General features: G+C 35.5%; 1 protein-coding gene across 1 annotated transcript in view; it reads right to left on the reverse strand.

The window, feature by feature from the left end:
* Positions 1-16,191, reverse strand: part of LOC101887818 (protein artichoke) — a 64,326-nt gene extending 48,135 nt beyond the window's left edge. Inside the window, exons 1-2 of the mRNA XM_059129569.1 lie at positions 15,849-16,191; positions 15,442-15,531 (exon numbers count right to left, since the gene is read on the reverse strand). The gene's annotated coding sequence lies outside the window, so the exon portion shown is untranslated. The remainder of the gene's footprint in view (positions 1-15,441; positions 15,532-15,848) is intronic.
* Positions 16,192-17,746: the final 1,555 nt, after the last annotated feature.

Genomic DNA, 17,746 nt, shown 5'->3' on the forward strand with positions numbered 1-17,746 from the left:
TTGAATAATCATAACTCAAGGCTGGATGTATACAGGGTGAGATGAAAAAACTGCAACCAACTTCAGAATGCTGTCATTTCTATGTCACTCGTCCGACAGCTTTTAAAATTATTCCAGCGACAGCTCATTATATTGTTTACAAGCGTACAAAAACATTTTGGTGAGAATTTTCCAGAAAAAATGCTATTCGTGATGGAATTCAAGAGTGATAGTGTGATTTATTTATATTTGGCTGGAAAACCACAAGTGGCTATCGTTAGAGTACTCCAGTATTTAAAGGTGAATAAGTCTTTTGTGCCTCGTACCATCGCTCGTTACCGTGATACTGGTAGCGTAGCCCGACGTGAAGGAAGTGGACGGAAGAAAAGAGCAACATCAGCAGATATGATTCGAAAAGTAAAGAAACTACTTGATCGAAACCCGCGTCGCTGTGGCCGAAAAATGGCTCGTGAGCGGAACATATCGCAATATTCCATTCGGCAAATATGGAAAAATGAGCTCGTTTTTTACTTGCCAAAGATGTCAGCTGGCCTTCGGTTGGCCACCAGAACTCAAGCGCCGGCCATGGTGATAGTGTGGGCCGCCATAACAGCTGATGATAGCTATCCGCACGTTATAATCGACCGTGGCATCAGAATAAATGCCGAATATTATCGCGAAAATATTCTGAGGGGTGTACTAAAGCCTTGTGTACGCAAACATTTTGGCCGTAGACCTTGGACATTCCAACAGAACTCATCACCATCGCACTCAGCAGGTGCCACCCAAGAATGGTTAAAAAATGAGATTTTTCGCTTCATTTCCAGCGCACAATGGCCACCAAAATCTCCGAATACCAATCCGTTGGACTATTGTGTCTGGAGTATTTTGGAAAGCAAGGTTGGCACTAAAAAATACCAAAGTGTCGATCACCCACGATGTGCCAAAATACAGCAGAACAACATTCGGGCAGCGTGTGACGTTTTCATTGGCCGTTTGAAGGCCATAATTCGTGCCAAAGGTGACCAATTCGAACAAATCTAAAGTTATTCTAAAATTTGATGCTATTACCGACATTTTTTGCTTTCATTCAATAAAATGTAACAATTATGGCGTTTGACATAGTTGCAGTTTTTTTAGCTTACCCTGTATACGTCATCAGCATAAAATTCTATCTCGATTTAACGATATCCGTCCTTGTGTCCGTCTATCCGTCTGTGGAAATCACTCTAGCCTCGGAACGAAATGAAATAGATTTATAAAATTTTACTCGAATGTATATTATGTCTGCAGGACTTTTGGTATTGAAAATGGGCGATGTAGGTCCACCTTTTTTGCATAACGGCACCTCCTGATATTCTGTATTTGTATGATTTTAACGACATTATTCACCGGAATTATTTCAAATTTTGTATCTGAAGTTCGTAATGGATACTACAGCCTAAGACAGAAAATTGTCTGTGCATGTCTACGTCTTCGTATAGCCCCCATATAACGGTACCCGCTATATTCGGTATTTTGATGATTTTAGCTACATTATAAAAAGATTGTTCTTCAAGTTTCGCATTTAAATATTGTAATAACTTATGACAAAAGTTGCCTATGCAGGTCCACGTCGTCGTATAAGCATTCGGAATTTTTAAGATTTTAACAGAATTTTTAACGGATTTTATTTTTTTGAAATTGCCAAATTTGTACTAAATGATCTCTTTTTTGTAAAGACTTGCAAATTTATTTTTGATGTCGAAATAATTTAAATTGTAATTTTCATCTAGAAAATATGCAGATGAAAGATTCATTTCGATACCGTATTTATTTGATATCAAAACAAGTTAAAAAGTATCAGTCGGTTTAGCTGACAGATGTATACCCTCACCCAATGTATGATTATTTAAATATATTTTGACTTGTGTTATAATTATTCAAGTTGCTGATGACAATCCATTTCGTATCGGTCCTAAATAAATATGATATAAATATTGCGATTCGCCAGTTTTGGACAATATTGGTTACATACTTACGTATGTGTGAAATTTGAAGAGAGTTGGATACTTTTTTCGCTTTCTTTGAGCGTTTTGTTTTTCAAATCTTGAACCCAATGTGGGAGAGGTACCATAAGAAATGGTCCGATCTCTACCATTTTTATAACAAACCTTGAGTTGATGAAAATATTGATATGTACCAAGTCTGAAATGGAATTAGATATTAATATCGTTTTTTTTTTTAAATCGATGTGTGAAATTTGAAGAGAACCGAATGTTCATGTCGGATTTTATGATCGTTTTGGTTATTCAAAATTTTGACCCTTTGTAAGGGAGTTGCCAGAAGAAACGGTCCGATGTCCACCTTCTTTATAACAGATTCTGTGTTTATGAAAATATTGAGATGTGCCAAGTCTGAATGGAATCTGATGTTAATTTCGCATTTTATGAGCTTCATGGATATTCAAAATGTTGACCTTTTGTGGGGGAGGAACCAGAAGAAGTGGACCGATATATTCCATCTTCACCCCAGAACTTGGGTTAATACAAATATTGTGATGTGTGTAATTAAAAGACAATCGGACTCTTACATCGCATTTTATAAGAGTTATAATTATTATTATCCCTGTATACGATATTTTGATGATTTAATTTCAAGTTTCTAATTTGAATATGGTAATGGCTTATGACAAACAATGCCTATGTAGGTCCACGTCGTATAGACCCCAATAGACGGCTATATTTGGTGTTTTTAAAATTTTAACAGAATTTTTTAAGAATTTTATTTTTTGAAAATTTTTAAATTCGTTCCAAATGGTGGAGGGCATTCAAAGTTCGGTCCGGCCGAACTTACTGCTTTTTAACTTGTTTTAAATTCATATACTATTTAGACTTGCCGAAAATTTAGGACATTTGACTTGATTTTGAAAATATTTTTACAGCACTGTTTTTAACACATGTTCATTCTTAAATACTCATAGCTACCTGTGCTCAATGTTTCCGTTTTAAAAATTATTATATTTGTTTTTGACTAACGTCATTCAAAAAAAGAAACAGAAACCATAAATATATCATCACTTTTATAAAGAACCCATTAAAAAAAAAAAAACAATTCATTTAAAACTTTTATTGAATTTGTTTACCCCAGTCAAAATATTTATGACACTTTATTATTGAAATTGTGAGGATAATAAACAAGTACCGTTGTTTCAACTTTACAAGTACTTTTCAGAGAAAATCACTTTACATGACTCCATAAAATGTTGCAATGACTCAATGACTGTCCAGTGCAATCAAGCAATGGCTCACACAGCTGTGACTTTTGGCATTAACGATGTTTATGTGATTGGATTACGTGTATGGCTACTTTTATTGGCAATATAAATTTTATTTGCATTTATTGGCTGGTATAAGAATTTACAATTGTATTATGGAGACTCTGAAAAATTTTGTGGGAAAATAAAATTTACCAAAACAAAATCAAACAATTATGGTATGGGTATGAAATTGGGGCAATCCTTATCGACCCATCTATTTATGATTGAAATTGTTACTCAAACACTATGATTGGAAGACATTTACATTTGCCATAACTTAATGTTACATTCGCCAGCTTAATTAAGTTTACTTCCTTCTTAAGTGGCGTGTAAATATTTCGAAAATCATTTCAAAACATCATCACATATTTACTTACCATGGCGAAAAAAAAAAACACATAAAAAAGCTGTAAGTTCGGCCGGGTCGAACTTTTAAAACCCTCCACCATTTGGTACGAATTTTTCCAAAAAAAAATTAAAAAAAAAAAAATAATAATAAAATCCGTTTAAAATTATGTTAAAATCTTAAAAATACCAAATGCCTATACGACGACGTAGACCTGCATAGGCAACTTTTGTCATAAGTTATTACAATATTTAAATGCGAAACTTGAAGAAAAATCTGTTTATAATGTAGCTAAAATCATCAAAATACCGAATACAGGGGGTACCGTTATATGGGGGCTAAACGAAGGCGTGGACCTGCACAGACAATTTTCTGGCATGGGCTGAAGTATCCATTACGAATTTCACATGAGAAATTTGAACAATCCCGGTAAATAATGTCGCTAAAATCTTTAAAATAGCGAATATCGGGGGGTACGGTATATGGGGGCTATATGATAACTTGGACCTACATGGCCCATTTACGAACTTAACCTGCCTACTGGCAAAATATACATGTGTGCAAAATTTTAGCCTTCTATCTCAATTTGTTCGAAAGATAGCGTTATTACAACAGACAGACGGACAGACAGACAGACATGGCTAAATCGCTGATCAAGAATATATATACTTTGTTGGGTCTGACATGAGTATTTTGAGGAGTTACAAACGGAATGACAGAGTTAATATACCCTCCATATTATGGTGGAGGGTATAAAAACGTTGGTTATGCGATTTTATGTTTGTCATTTGAGAAGGGGGATAAATAAACATCATGTTTGTGTCTTAAGTCTTTTGTTTTCATTATGCGAAAATTACTCATGTAAATAACGCACCCATAAAAATCACTGGGAGTTGATGGCGTTTTCTTTCTATTTGTTTGTTGTATTTTTCAAGCGTTCCTCAAATTATCTCATAACATAAAAGTGTACAATAAATTTAGCCAAAATGAAAAATTAAGCTTTCCCATGGTTCAGTGATCGGCGACAATAACACACACACACACACAGAGGCCAAAAACGATGAAGCCAGAGGAAATTGAGATTGCCAAGACTTTATGAAAACCTAATTTTTTCTGGTTGTTTGACGGTTTGGGCAAGTGATCAGAATAAATGAATCTCATTAAAATTGTGGTGGAATTTATGTGGCTGCAAGAAGATTTTTTCGTGCATTTTTTTGTTTTATTTTTTGAAATTGTTTGTATGTACTTCATCTTTTTGTTTTGGCTGTAATTAAGGTAGTCAGCGTTTTTTTTTTATCATAATTTTTTTTTACCCACAACATTAGACATTAGTTGGGTTGTGGTAAAATATGCCAACTCTTGGCTTACTGACGACTGACGATGATCATCATCATCAGCATTGTTGTTTGTTTTTCTAAACCACAGCCACACAAAACCCCTTGTGACCCATTTTTCGTTCTCTCTCTATATCTATCTTCTCATACTTTGAAGATATGAGAAGAATTTCTAACAGCAAACGGTAGATGATGGGTTTGGTGGGGCTCGTGTTGTTTTGATGTTGTTAGTTTTTGGTGTTTTTGTTTGAATTTGTGGCTAGTAGTCTTGGTATATTGAACAAAAAAATTTATTTGCAAAATATATTTCAACTTGGTATGGCTTTTTATGGGCGTTGTTTATTTATGATGTCAGATTTTTATAAAGAATTTTTGAAATAAGGGTGGATCCTATAGGAGTTGCCTTTTGACTTATGTCATATGCGTTGAAACGTACTCGCCCAATTATGAATTTAGCAAATATCTACAAAATAAAACAAATATGAAATATTTCCTGATTTATATCAAGCAATTACATGATTGGTTTATTGGTGAGGGAGGTGGAGAAAATGGAGAACTCTTTCCTCGTAAGAACCTTTCTCAGCTAAAAAAAATTACACTTCCGGCTAGTACAGTTGTTGGAATGTTTTGTAGACTCTAACCCTTTGGATGATAATGTTCAATATTGTTCCAGTATAGCATCCATATAATATTAGGTATACCGACTTTTTGCATTTTAATGATTTTATCCACAATTTTTCGTCATATAGAATTTGCCAATTGGGGTTTGTGCAGGTAAATGATAATAGATAGATTTTATCTTAAAAGAATTGAAAAAGCTATAAGTTCGGCTGGGTCGAGCTTTGAATACCCTCCACCATTTTTCGAACAAAAATAAAATCCGTTTAAAATTATGTTAAAATCCTAAAAATACCGAATGTAGCCGTTATATTAGGGTCTATACGAAGACGTGGGCGTTCAAATGTGAAACTTGAAAAAAATCGGTGAATAATGTCGCTAAAATCATAAAAATAGCGAATATAAGGAGGAACCATGGGGGCTATACCAAAACGTCGACCTGCACAGACAATTTTCTATCATATGCTGTAGTATCCATTACGAACTTCAAATACCAAATTTGAAACAATTCCGATTAATAATGTCGCTAAAATCATCAAAATACCGAATATCGGGAGGTAACGTTATATGGGGGCTATACGAAGACGTGGACCTGCTCCGACAATTTTCTGTCATAGGCTGTAGTATTCATTACGAACTTTAAATACCAAATTTGAAACATTTCCGGTGAATAATTCCGCTTAAATCATCGAAATACCGAATATCGGGAGGTACCGTTATATGGAGGCTATACGAAGACGTGGACCTGCTCCGACAATTTTCTGTCATAGGCTGTAGTATTCATTACGAACTTTAAATACCCAATTTGAAACGTTTCCGGTGAATAATTCCACTTAAATCACCAAAATACCGAAAATACGGAGGTACCATTATATGGGGGCTGTACCAAAACGTGGACCTACATGGCCCATTTTCAATACTTAAAGTTCTGAAGATAAAAAAATATACATTTGAGTAAAATTTTATCAAGCAACTTCATTTCGTTCGGAAGCTATGGTGATTTCCACAGAGGGGCGGACATCGCATAGAATTTTATGCTGATCAAGAATATACAGGGTGAGATAAAAAAACTGCAACTGCAGATTTTCGTGGCCATTGTGCGCTGGAAATGAAGTGAGGAACCACATTTTATAACCATTCTTGGGTGGCGCGATGGTGCTGAGTGCGATGGTGTTCTGTTGGAATGTCCAAGGTATGCTGAAAGTGTGCACCTTCTGTTGGCCACCAGAACTCAAGTGCCGGCCATGGTGATGGTGTGGGCCGCCATAACAGCCGATGGTCGTTCTCCGCTCGTATTAATCGACCATGGCATTAGAATAAATGCCGAATATTATGGTGAAAATATTCTGGAGGGTGTATTAAAGCCTTGGGCATGCAAATATCCAAAATACCGCAAAGCAGCATTGGACAGCGGGTTTATTGGCCGTTTTAAGGCCATAATTCATGCCAAAGCGACCAATTTGAACAAATCTAAACTTATTCTAAAATTTGCTGATGTATACAGATTTCACTAAAAATGTCAAATTTTGAAGCAATCGACAAGAAGCTGTGGTACGAGATAAGCTAAAAATATTGTGTTTTCCAACTAAAATTCATGGTTGCTAATAGCAATATCAATACTATCGCAATCCGTACTTAAACAGGGCACTGAATTCTTCAAATTTATCTTCTATGTCGTATGTCCGAATTTTTATTCAACCTTTCCACAATCTTTTGTACTCTTCTCAATCTATGGCTTAGCTAGGTTATATATTCATCCACATCCAAAATCTCACACTTTTTTCATAAGTTTCATCAATAACAACCCCACATTACCCTCTTCAAATAATTAGAATTATTTTTAGCAAAAGAATCCAACAAAGATCGCCTAAATAACATCCATTTAAAGAAAACCAGTTATCAAACACATTTTTTTGAAAGCGAAACCTTGTTCACAAAAACAAATTCTCATCAAACATCATCATCTCAACAAGCCCGACAGACAGACAGACAGTCAGCTTTTTGACAACTTGAAAATATTCATTAGAGCTCTTGTGATGATTGTTAATGTCCATACTGGGTTATGTTAATTTATGTACATTCTTAATATTTTAACGAAAACACACACAAGCGTGTAGAACGGTTTGGGATTTCAGTGAAATCTCTTGAAAAGCCGCATTTTTTTTTCATTTGTTGGGAACTTTCTAAATATGGTAAGGCCAGAGATTTTGACAAAATCTGTTTGGAAATAGATGTCAGTTGGTTTTGGAAATAATAAGTATGTGTTTAAAAATTAGATTTGTGTTAAACAAACAAGTATATATATAATTAGGGGGGAAACTAATATAATAATTAATGGTTAATAATTTAATTTGGGCATTGGTTGTTAAGATGACTGACTGAGTGATGGTTTCATCAATGACCATGGTAACGGCTAAAGTAAAAGTCTTAAAATTGATGATTGATTGCCTTGGTCCCCTAGATGTGGATTACTATTGGCGCGTGGACGAATCTTATGCTAATCAGAAATAAACATATACACTTTGTTGGGACTAAAATCCTTATTTCGAGAAGTCACAACCAGAATCGCAATTTTAATGTAGCCTCCATACTTTGATGTAGGGTGTAAAAAAAACTCAAGCATTTCCCAGAAATAATACATTTTTTTACAAAAGAGTTTTTAAATCTTAATGGTAAAACCGGGGTCTGCTGTAAATCAAAACCCCAAAAAATCGAGTAAAATTTTGTTAAATACTTTATCCTGAGAGTTTCCCAAAACCCAGACTACTTTTTCAAAATTCTTGCTTTGCTTTATCAGTCACTCAACCTTTTTATACCCTACACCACATAGGGGTAAGGGTATTACGTCGTTCCGCATCTGTTTGTAAAATGGAGAAGGAAGCGAGATAGACACATAGTGATTTTTGAGGATCTTCATAGAATCACTTTCTGAGTATATTTATGCAAGCCCATCCGTCTGTCCATGTGTTTTTGTTGACAAAATGCAGGTCGCATTTATTATTCGATTGAGATGAAATTTTCCAAACAATATTTGTTTGGCCCAAGGACGAACCCTATTGAGATTAGAGAGAGTCAGTTTAAGATTAGATATAGCTTCTATACATTTTTTCCACCGATCTCAGGTTAATTGTGCACCGAATGGCCAATATCAGTCCAAATGACCTGAATTTTGGCACATCCAACCGGATTCAGTCTAGAAGCAAGTACATCAAGTTCAGATGCAGCTATAGCTCCCATATACATGTTTCATCGGATTTGGGGTTTTAAGTCCCTCAAATTCGTAATATGTACTCCACAACCAAAATCTTGGAAATAAGTGTTTAAAATTTTGTCATGATCGGTTCAGATTTGGATGTAGCTCCCGACATATCGTTTTCCGAGTTTAGATTTTTTGGGCACCAAATGGATAGTATCAGCCCAAATGGGCTGAATTTTGGTAATTCCGACTGAATTTATCCTAGAAACAAGTACTACAAATTTGGTGAAAATCGATTCAGATATAGCTATAGCATCCATATTCATACGATTTGGGGTTTTTAGTCCCTCACAAGTGTTCAAATTTGGATATACAGGCTGATATAAAAAACTGCAACAAACTCAAATGCCATAATTTTTAATTTTATTGAATTAAAGCAAAAAATTCGGCAATAGCATCAAATTTTAGAATAAATTTAGATTTGTTTGAATTGGTCACCTTTGGCACGAATTATGGCCTTCAAACGGCCTATGAAACCGTCACTCGCTGCCCGAATGTTGTTCTGCGGAATTTTGGCCCATTCCCGGCCAAGAGCTTGCTTCAGGTGATTGACACTTTGGTATTTTTTAGTGCCAACTTTGCTTTGCAAAATACTCCAGACACAATAGTCCAACGGATTGGTATTCGTAGATTTTGGTGGCCATTGTGCGCTGGAAATGAAGCGAGGAAGCTTATTTAGTAACCATTCTTGGGTGGCGCGTGCTGAGTGCGAAGGTACTGAGTCCCCCTCCTGAATATTTTTGCGATAACAATTCGGCAGTTCACCACTTTCGGAGATTTGGTGTTTTAAGTCCCCCACATGCGTAATATGCAACCCACAAGCAAAATCTCTGGTACCAGGTATCAGATACAGCTCAGAAGTTAGTGTTTAAAATTTTGTCAGGACCAAATGGCTAATATTAGCCCAAATGGAGCGAATTTTGGCATTTCCGACCGAATTCAGCCTAGAATCATGTTCTTAAAATTTGGCTATAGGTCTCATATATATGTTTCATCCGATTTGGTGTTAAAGTCCCTCACATGCGTAATATGCACTCCACAACAATGGTATTTGATATCGGGACACATCCGACAATCTTCGAAAATACCTCTGCCAAATTTGGTCGAGATCATTTCAGATTTTTATATAGCTTCGTTATACATCTTCATTCGATTTTACGATTATTTCTCACCATATACTTAATATCAGCCCAAATTGCATAGATTTTTTCATACTCAACCGAATTATACCATTTAGTGAAACTTGGCCCTTCGATCTAGTGCTCCAATAAATATTTTTTAATATAATATTCCTCGAAGTTATATCATGTTCTACGCAACAATTTTATTTGGTTCATAGTTGGTATCATCTCTTCACATAAATTCCCAATAATTTTTTTTTGTTACGTGAGCTCTAATAAATATGCATAATGGTGTAGGGTATTATATAGTCGGCCTCGCCCAACTTTTGACCTTTCCTTACTGGTTTAAATATTCCCTCCTAACAAATGGTCGAACATTTCATCATTACTGGTATACTCCCAACACATATGTCAAAAATAATTATTGTTTATTGGCAATAAATCGCTAAATTGCTGTTCACTCCCCGGCCATATTTTCCTAGACCTATAATTTATGTCGACGAAAATTACAAAACTACACCTACCAAGAAATATCCCACATATCTTGTTTTACAAAAGTTTTTCGTCATTTAGTTCTCTCGGCAAGCAAACGATTCAAGGTAATCGCAATGCATTGCCCCCATAAGTTTTGAGGTGCATCAAAATTGTTTTTCAAAGTCAAGTTCGTTGCTTAAGTCTTTTGTTTTCTTAAAAAAAAACACAACAAAATTCCTTGGCTTCCATTGGTTTTATTTAAAAAATTAAAAAAAAAAAAATAAAACAAACAAAATAGCTAAACTACAAAACATTCGATGTAACTATGATTGCAGGTTTTATTTTATTTCTTGTTTTCTATAAACAAAAGATCAGATCCAGCATTTTTTACTATATACGAATAGTGTAACCTTGGTTAACAGGTTTGTGTTTGTTTTTTTGTTCATCGATGTTTTTGCCTAAAATGATGAATTCATGGATGCAGCGCAAAAGATGCCACCAGAAATGGCGTGGATGTTGCCGCTACAAAAGGCCTTTAAAAGAATTCATTGACTTTAAGCTACCGTCGTTGCAATGGTGGCTGGCAACAACAACCAAAACATCTTATTATTGGCAGATGCTGAAAATCGATAAACCGAACCTATAACAATGTCATGAAGATCAAAGCCAGCAAGCGTCGTGTTTGTTGAATCGTGGAATTGGAAATAAGGAAATCAAAAATGTAAGGGGTCGCATTTAACAAGTTGAAAAGTAGTATCGTGAAGGTTACAAAAGCTTGTAAGGTATATTTGCTTACACTTATAAGATGGTCCTTTTTAGTACCAACATTAGGAATCGAAAAAATGAATCTGGTAGACATAATAAAAAACCAGTAAAGAAAGCCTTAAAGTCGGGCGGGGCCGACTTTATGATACCCTACACCACTTTGCTAATTTAGTAGAGCTCCACATAACAATTAAAAGTTTTTATGGGAGAATTCAATCATACACGCTATGATTATAACTATAATTTAAAGTTCAAAAGACTCAATATGCCGAAGCATTTGTATCTTTTAAATTCGGACTTGTATTGCCCATTTGGTGCACAATTAAATTTGAAATCGGATAAAGATATATATGGGAGCTATATCAAATCGGAACCGATCTCGATAAAATTTGGCAAAGATATTTCTGAGGGGTATTCGATATATTTCCCTGAAAATCGTTGTTACGGAGTGCATATTACGGCTGTGGGTAACAAATATGACAAATCGGATGAACAGTATATATGGGAGCTATAGCTATATCGGAACCGATTTTCACCAAATTTTACATACTAGCTTCTAGACTCAATTCGGTCGTAAGTGCCAAATTTCATCCCATTTGGGCAAATATTAGACGTTTGGTGCACAATAAAAGGTAAATCGGACGAAGTTATATATGGGAGCTATATCCAAATCTGAACCGATCTGGATAAAATTTAGCAAATGTATTTCTGAGCTGTATTTGATATATTTCCCCAAATATTGGTGTTACAGAGTGCATATTACGGCTGCGGAGGACAAAAATAACAAATCGGATGAACCATATATATGGGAGCTATAGTCATATCTGAACCGATTTCGATCAAATTTGGCATACTTATTTTCAGATCCAATCTGATCGTACGTGCAAAATTCCATACAATTCGGGCTGATATTACACGTTTGGTGCACTCATCTGGATATGGCAATAAATGCGAACTGTACTTTGTTTACAAAAATACATGGACAGACGGACGGACATGCATAACTCGACTCAGAATGTGATTCTATGCAGATCATCAAAAGGAACTATGGGTCTATCTCGTTTCCTTTTGCCTGTTACAAACAAATGCACAAAGACATAATACCCTGACCACCTTGTGGTGTAGGGTATGATAAGATTTCAAATACCCGGTAAATGGAAAAGTTGCTTATTAATGGGTATATATCAAAGAGACCATAAATAAGGACGTGTGTCGGTAGAAATTAGGAAGTAATAGAAAGTATTCAAAACACGATTTTATTAATATTTAAATGCTAAATGAGTTCCTAAAAATTTTGCGCTTTTACGTAAATGTGGAACACTCGAATATATCACTGCGAGAATAGCTATTCTCAGCTATATGTAATGCTTCGACCACATGCCTAGTCCGAAAGGATTGTAATTTGACAGTCTTCTACCATTTAATAAGTCCTTTAAGATTTGGTTCAGTCAACAAATAGCAATATTTTAAAATTTTATTTTCAATAGTATTATTAATATGGATTCAGGAATCATCTTAAAGTATTGGATAGCTGGACCAGACATTTACACTTATATTTATCTGGGTAAACACAGGGTGAGATGAAAAAAAAACTGCAACCAACTTAAAACTGCTGTCATTTCTAACGCACTCATCCGACAGCTGTTAGAATTATTCCAGTGATAGCTCAATATATTGTTTACAAGCGTACAAAAGCATTTTGCTGAGAATTTTTCAGAAAAAAAAGTTATTTGTGATTTAATTCAAACGTGATAATGTGATATCTTATATTTGGCTGTAAAACCACAAGTGGCTATCGTTAGAGAACTCCAGAATTTAAATTTGAATAAATCGTTTGTGTCTTGTACCATCGGTCCTTACCGTGATACTAGTAGCGCAGCCCGACGTCAAGGAAGTGGACGGAAGAAAACAGCAACATCGGCAGAAATGGTTCGAAAGGTAAAGAAGCGACTTGATCGAAATCCGCGTCGCAGTGGCCGAAAAATGGCTCGTGAGTTGAACATACCGCAATATTTCATTCGGCAAATATTGAAAAATGAGCTCGTGGTAAAGCCATTGAAATTCCAAAAAGTGCAAGAAGTTACACCGCAGCTGAAAGAAAACTGACTTAAAAGCGCTAAAGAGTTGCTTCGCTTGGCCGAAAGTGGTGAACTGTCGAATTTGGTTTTCTCCGATGAGAATACATTCGTTGTCCAGCAGTTTGTAAACAAACAAAATGATCGTGTTTATTTCCCAAAGAGGTCAGCAGAAAATGCACACCTTCGGTTGGCTACCAGAACTCAAGCGCTGGCCATGGTGATGGTGTGGGCCGCCATAACAGCCGATGATCGCTCTCCGCTCGTATTAAGCGACCGTGGCATCAGAAAAAATACCGAATATTATCCCGAAAATATTCTGGAGGGTGTATTAAAGCCTTGGGTACGCAAACATTTTGGCCGCAGACTTTGGACATTCCAACAGGACTCAGCACCATCGCACTCAGCACGCACCACCAAAGCATGATTACAAAATGAGATTCATCGCTTAATTTCCAGCGCACAATGGTAACCAAAATCTCCGGATCGCAATCCGATGGACTTTTATGTCTCAACCTCAATCAAGCGCTTCACCGGGAATGGGCCAAAATACGGCAGAACAACATTAGGGCAGCGTGTAATGGTTTCATTGGCCGTTGGAAGGCCATAATTCGTGCCAAAGTTGACAAATTCGAACAAATTTTAACTTATTCTAAAATTTGATGCTATTTCCGATTTTTTTTTTGCTTTTATTCAATAAAATTACAAAAAAAAAAAAAAAAAAAATAAGAATTATGGATTTTGACTTTGTTGCAGATTTTTTATCTCACCCTGAACTTTATCGTGGTATCCTTAATTAAATTGTTGTGTAGTTTTTTACTGTTAGCCTAATATCATTGCAAACATGTTGTGGGTCAATGAGACCTAGACCTAGACCTGCACAGATAATTTTCTGTCATAAGCTGTAGTATCCATATCGAACTTCAAATACCAAATTTGAAACAATTCCGTTGAATAATGTCGCTAAAATCATCAAAATACCGAATATCGGGAGGTACCGTTGTATGGGGGCTATACGAAGATGTGGACCTGCACAGATAATTTTCTGTCTTAGGCTGTAGTATCCATTTCGAACTTCAAATACTTAATTTGAAACAATTTCGGTGAATAATGTCGCTAAAATTATCAAAATACCGAATATCGGGAAGTACCGTTATATGGGGGCTATATTAAAACGTGGACCTACATGGCCCATTTACGAACTCAGCCTGCCTACTGGAAAAATAAATATGTGTGCAAAATTTTTGCCTTCTATCTTAATTCGTTCGAAAGATAGCGTGATTACAACACACAGACAGACAGACGGGCAACGCTTAATCGACTTAGAATTTTACGCTGATCAAGAATATATATACTTTGTGGGATCTGACATGAGTATTTCGAGGAGTTACAAACGGAATGACAAAGTTAATGTAGGGTGGAGGGTATAAAAAACATACAAACATTTTCCTCTTTTATGGATATAGATTTTTATATATGGAATACTTTATAGAGTCGACGACGAACATTTAGAGGAGTAACTAAGAAATTTCATTTTTCTTTAAAATGTAGAAAAATTCGATCGAAAATATAATTTTTGCTATGATCATGATAGATCTTAAGAAGGTGGTTTTCGCACACGACATGGTCCATGGTTATAAATTTGTATCTCTTCGAAAAGCGTTTAAAATCCGTTGACGGACCTTGTACCATTATTGCCCATGTGCTAAAAACGTATGCCATAACGAACAAATCAGTCCTTCCTACACCACTAGGGTGCAAGTAATCAAACTTTTTATGGAGGGAAATTGGAAAGCTGGTAAAACAAGTTGCAAGGCTGAAGGAGAGTGACCGAACGATAAACGATATTGTAAAAAAATTAAATCCCATCAAATCTCTTGATTTTGTAAAACATGTACATAAAATTGTTTTATTTCTTCCTTTCTTTCTCGATTACCAAAAACTAGAATTTGACTCACATGTTTGAGGTTTTTTGTATGGGGGGGTATTACCAAAATAACCAAAAAGCATTTTATTTGAAACCAAATTATATGCATTCATAAATCAAAAGCATTCATAATTTCACAAGAATAGAAGAACAAGTTTTTTTTGAAGGTAGTATTTTTATAAAAACCATTTTTTGTTCACAAGACTCGATTTGGCTATTTCAATATGATTCTATTTGGTTGAACTCACCTTGAATGCTGCTATGCTGTTGGTTTTTTTTTTTGTTTTTTGGTTTTGTAGATATTTGTTAGATGTCGCACACACAAAAAATTCTAAAAACTGAAATTGAACAAATCTATTAATTTTATTTTTGCAATTTTTAAATATTTCTTTTTCTTGAAAATTTATTTAAATTTTGTTCCACATTTTTTTTTCTGGTGGCGTGCACTTATTACTGCTTATAATTACGATTCTTTCTTTATGGAGAAGAAATTCCCACTCTTTTAATGAGGTTGGTTTCTTTCTTCTCCCTTCATTCAAGTTTAGAGATTTTTCTTTATGATTTTTTCTTTTTTATTTTTCGTTTTAAAATTCTATTTAAACATGAACGAACCAAAAAAAAATGGAGTACTGCCAAAGAAGATAATTTCTATTACCGAGAAGCGCAGACGCGTCACGAAAGTTGTCTTGATTGTGTCTTTTGGTGTTGTTGCTGTTATTGCCTGGCGAAGAGTTACAAAAATGCAGACAAACAAGTCTGCGCACTGCAATGCGTTATGGCTCAGAACTGCCACCAGTGCCACATCGAAGGCCCAAATAGAGTAACGTTAAACGCAACTTGAAGGTATACAACCCGACCGGCTAGCCAACAGTAGCAACCTGGTGGTTAAGCTTTGCAAAGGCCCAAAACAAAACACACAGACACAACAAAAAAAATCCAATTCAGTCGTTACTATCCGTTAACTTGTTTTGAAACGTACCACCACGTACCACAGTCGCTCTATAACTGAAACTTCAACATAACCACAAAGCATCATTTGGAGCACAGGCGATATGAGATGGTGGCAGCAACAACTAAACGCTACTATGTCTGAGCACACAATACTCTTTTTCTCTTCGTCTTGTGTTGTGCCAACGCTCGTGGTATAGCCGCCTAGGCAGGTGTTAAATATCTCGCGAGCAGCCATGGTTTTCCAACAAAATTTCAAAGAACAAGTTTTGAGCCAACAACAAGCAAATTTGCACAAAAAGAAGTGAGAGTTGGATGTGCTCTTTGGTTCTCTTTAATTTAGTACTAAAATAGTACTAAAATGTCGTAGTAAAACAACACCATGCAGATTTTATGAATGGTTTTGCATTGAGTTTTGAAAAGCTACTCTCGAACATGTCAAAGGTGGAGATCATTTTGGGGAGGTTTGTTGCTTAAGTCTTTTGTTTTTCGTTTTCGAACTGAACCCTTTTTAAGTGCAGACAATTTTTCAAGTAAATTAAAATGGTTTTGTTTTCTCAGACATTGAAGTTGCTGAATGGTTGGGTATAAAGGTTTGTTAGTTTTCTAATAATAGCTAAGTAAGCAAAAGCTATAACTCTACAACACTACAATATGTTGGAAGCCCAATTATGTCCGAATCCGTTTTGGAAGATTTTGTCTTTGAAATAATGCCCAGACCGGGGGCATTTACCCAATATTTACGCACTCCATCGTGATGTAAGGTGTTCAAAACAATTTCACACGAAAGTTGTGGTCCATTTTACAGTTAAATATAATCCAATGGTCATCTAAAATGCGAGACTTCTTCCCCATCCTTAATATTCTTCTCATGAAAAAATCCGATTTTTGGTCCATTTGAACCCGTAAATGTACATATTTAAAAACAATAGGCTTTAATTCTGGCCCTACCCCTAACCTATGCAACATATCGTGAGGATCGGACGATAATTGCAACCTGCATATAATACCTTCAACACATATTGTTGTATGGTGTAGAAAAGTTTTTGAAAATATACAATTCAAAATTGTAAGTCAAATTCGAAAAAATAGCGATAAAATATTGACAAAAAATAATTTCATTTTTATTGGCGTATTTATCTTAAATTCTATGATTTTTTAGCCAGAGGCCATTTGGAATTAGTGAGAATTGTCAAAATCAGTCCAGCGGTTCTTGATTTATAAACGGAATAACTAACACCAATTTCTTGTACATATACAGGGTGAGATAAAAAACTGCAACAAATTCGAACGCCATACATTTTTTTACATTTTTTACATTTTTATACCCTCCACCATTCTGTGGAGGGTATATTAACTTTGTTATTTCGTTTGTAACTCAAACAACAATGTATATATATTCTGGATCAGAGTAAAATTCTAAGACGATCTAGCGATGTCTGTCTGTGTGTCTGTCAGTCTGTTTGTTGTAATCACGCTATCTTTCGAACGAATTGAGATAGCCAGTTAAAATTTTGCATACATGCATAGTTTACCAGTAGGCTGTTCGTAAATGGGCCATTTCGGTCCACTTTTTCGTATAGCCCTACTATAACGGTACCTCCC

Source organism: Musca domestica, unplaced genomic scaffold (assembly GCF_030504385.1).
Source record: "Musca domestica strain aabys unplaced genomic scaffold, Musca_domestica.polishedcontigs.V.1.1 63, whole genome shotgun sequence".
In the NCBI taxonomy this organism is placed as follows: Eukaryota; Metazoa; Arthropoda; class Insecta; order Diptera; family Muscidae; genus Musca; species Musca domestica.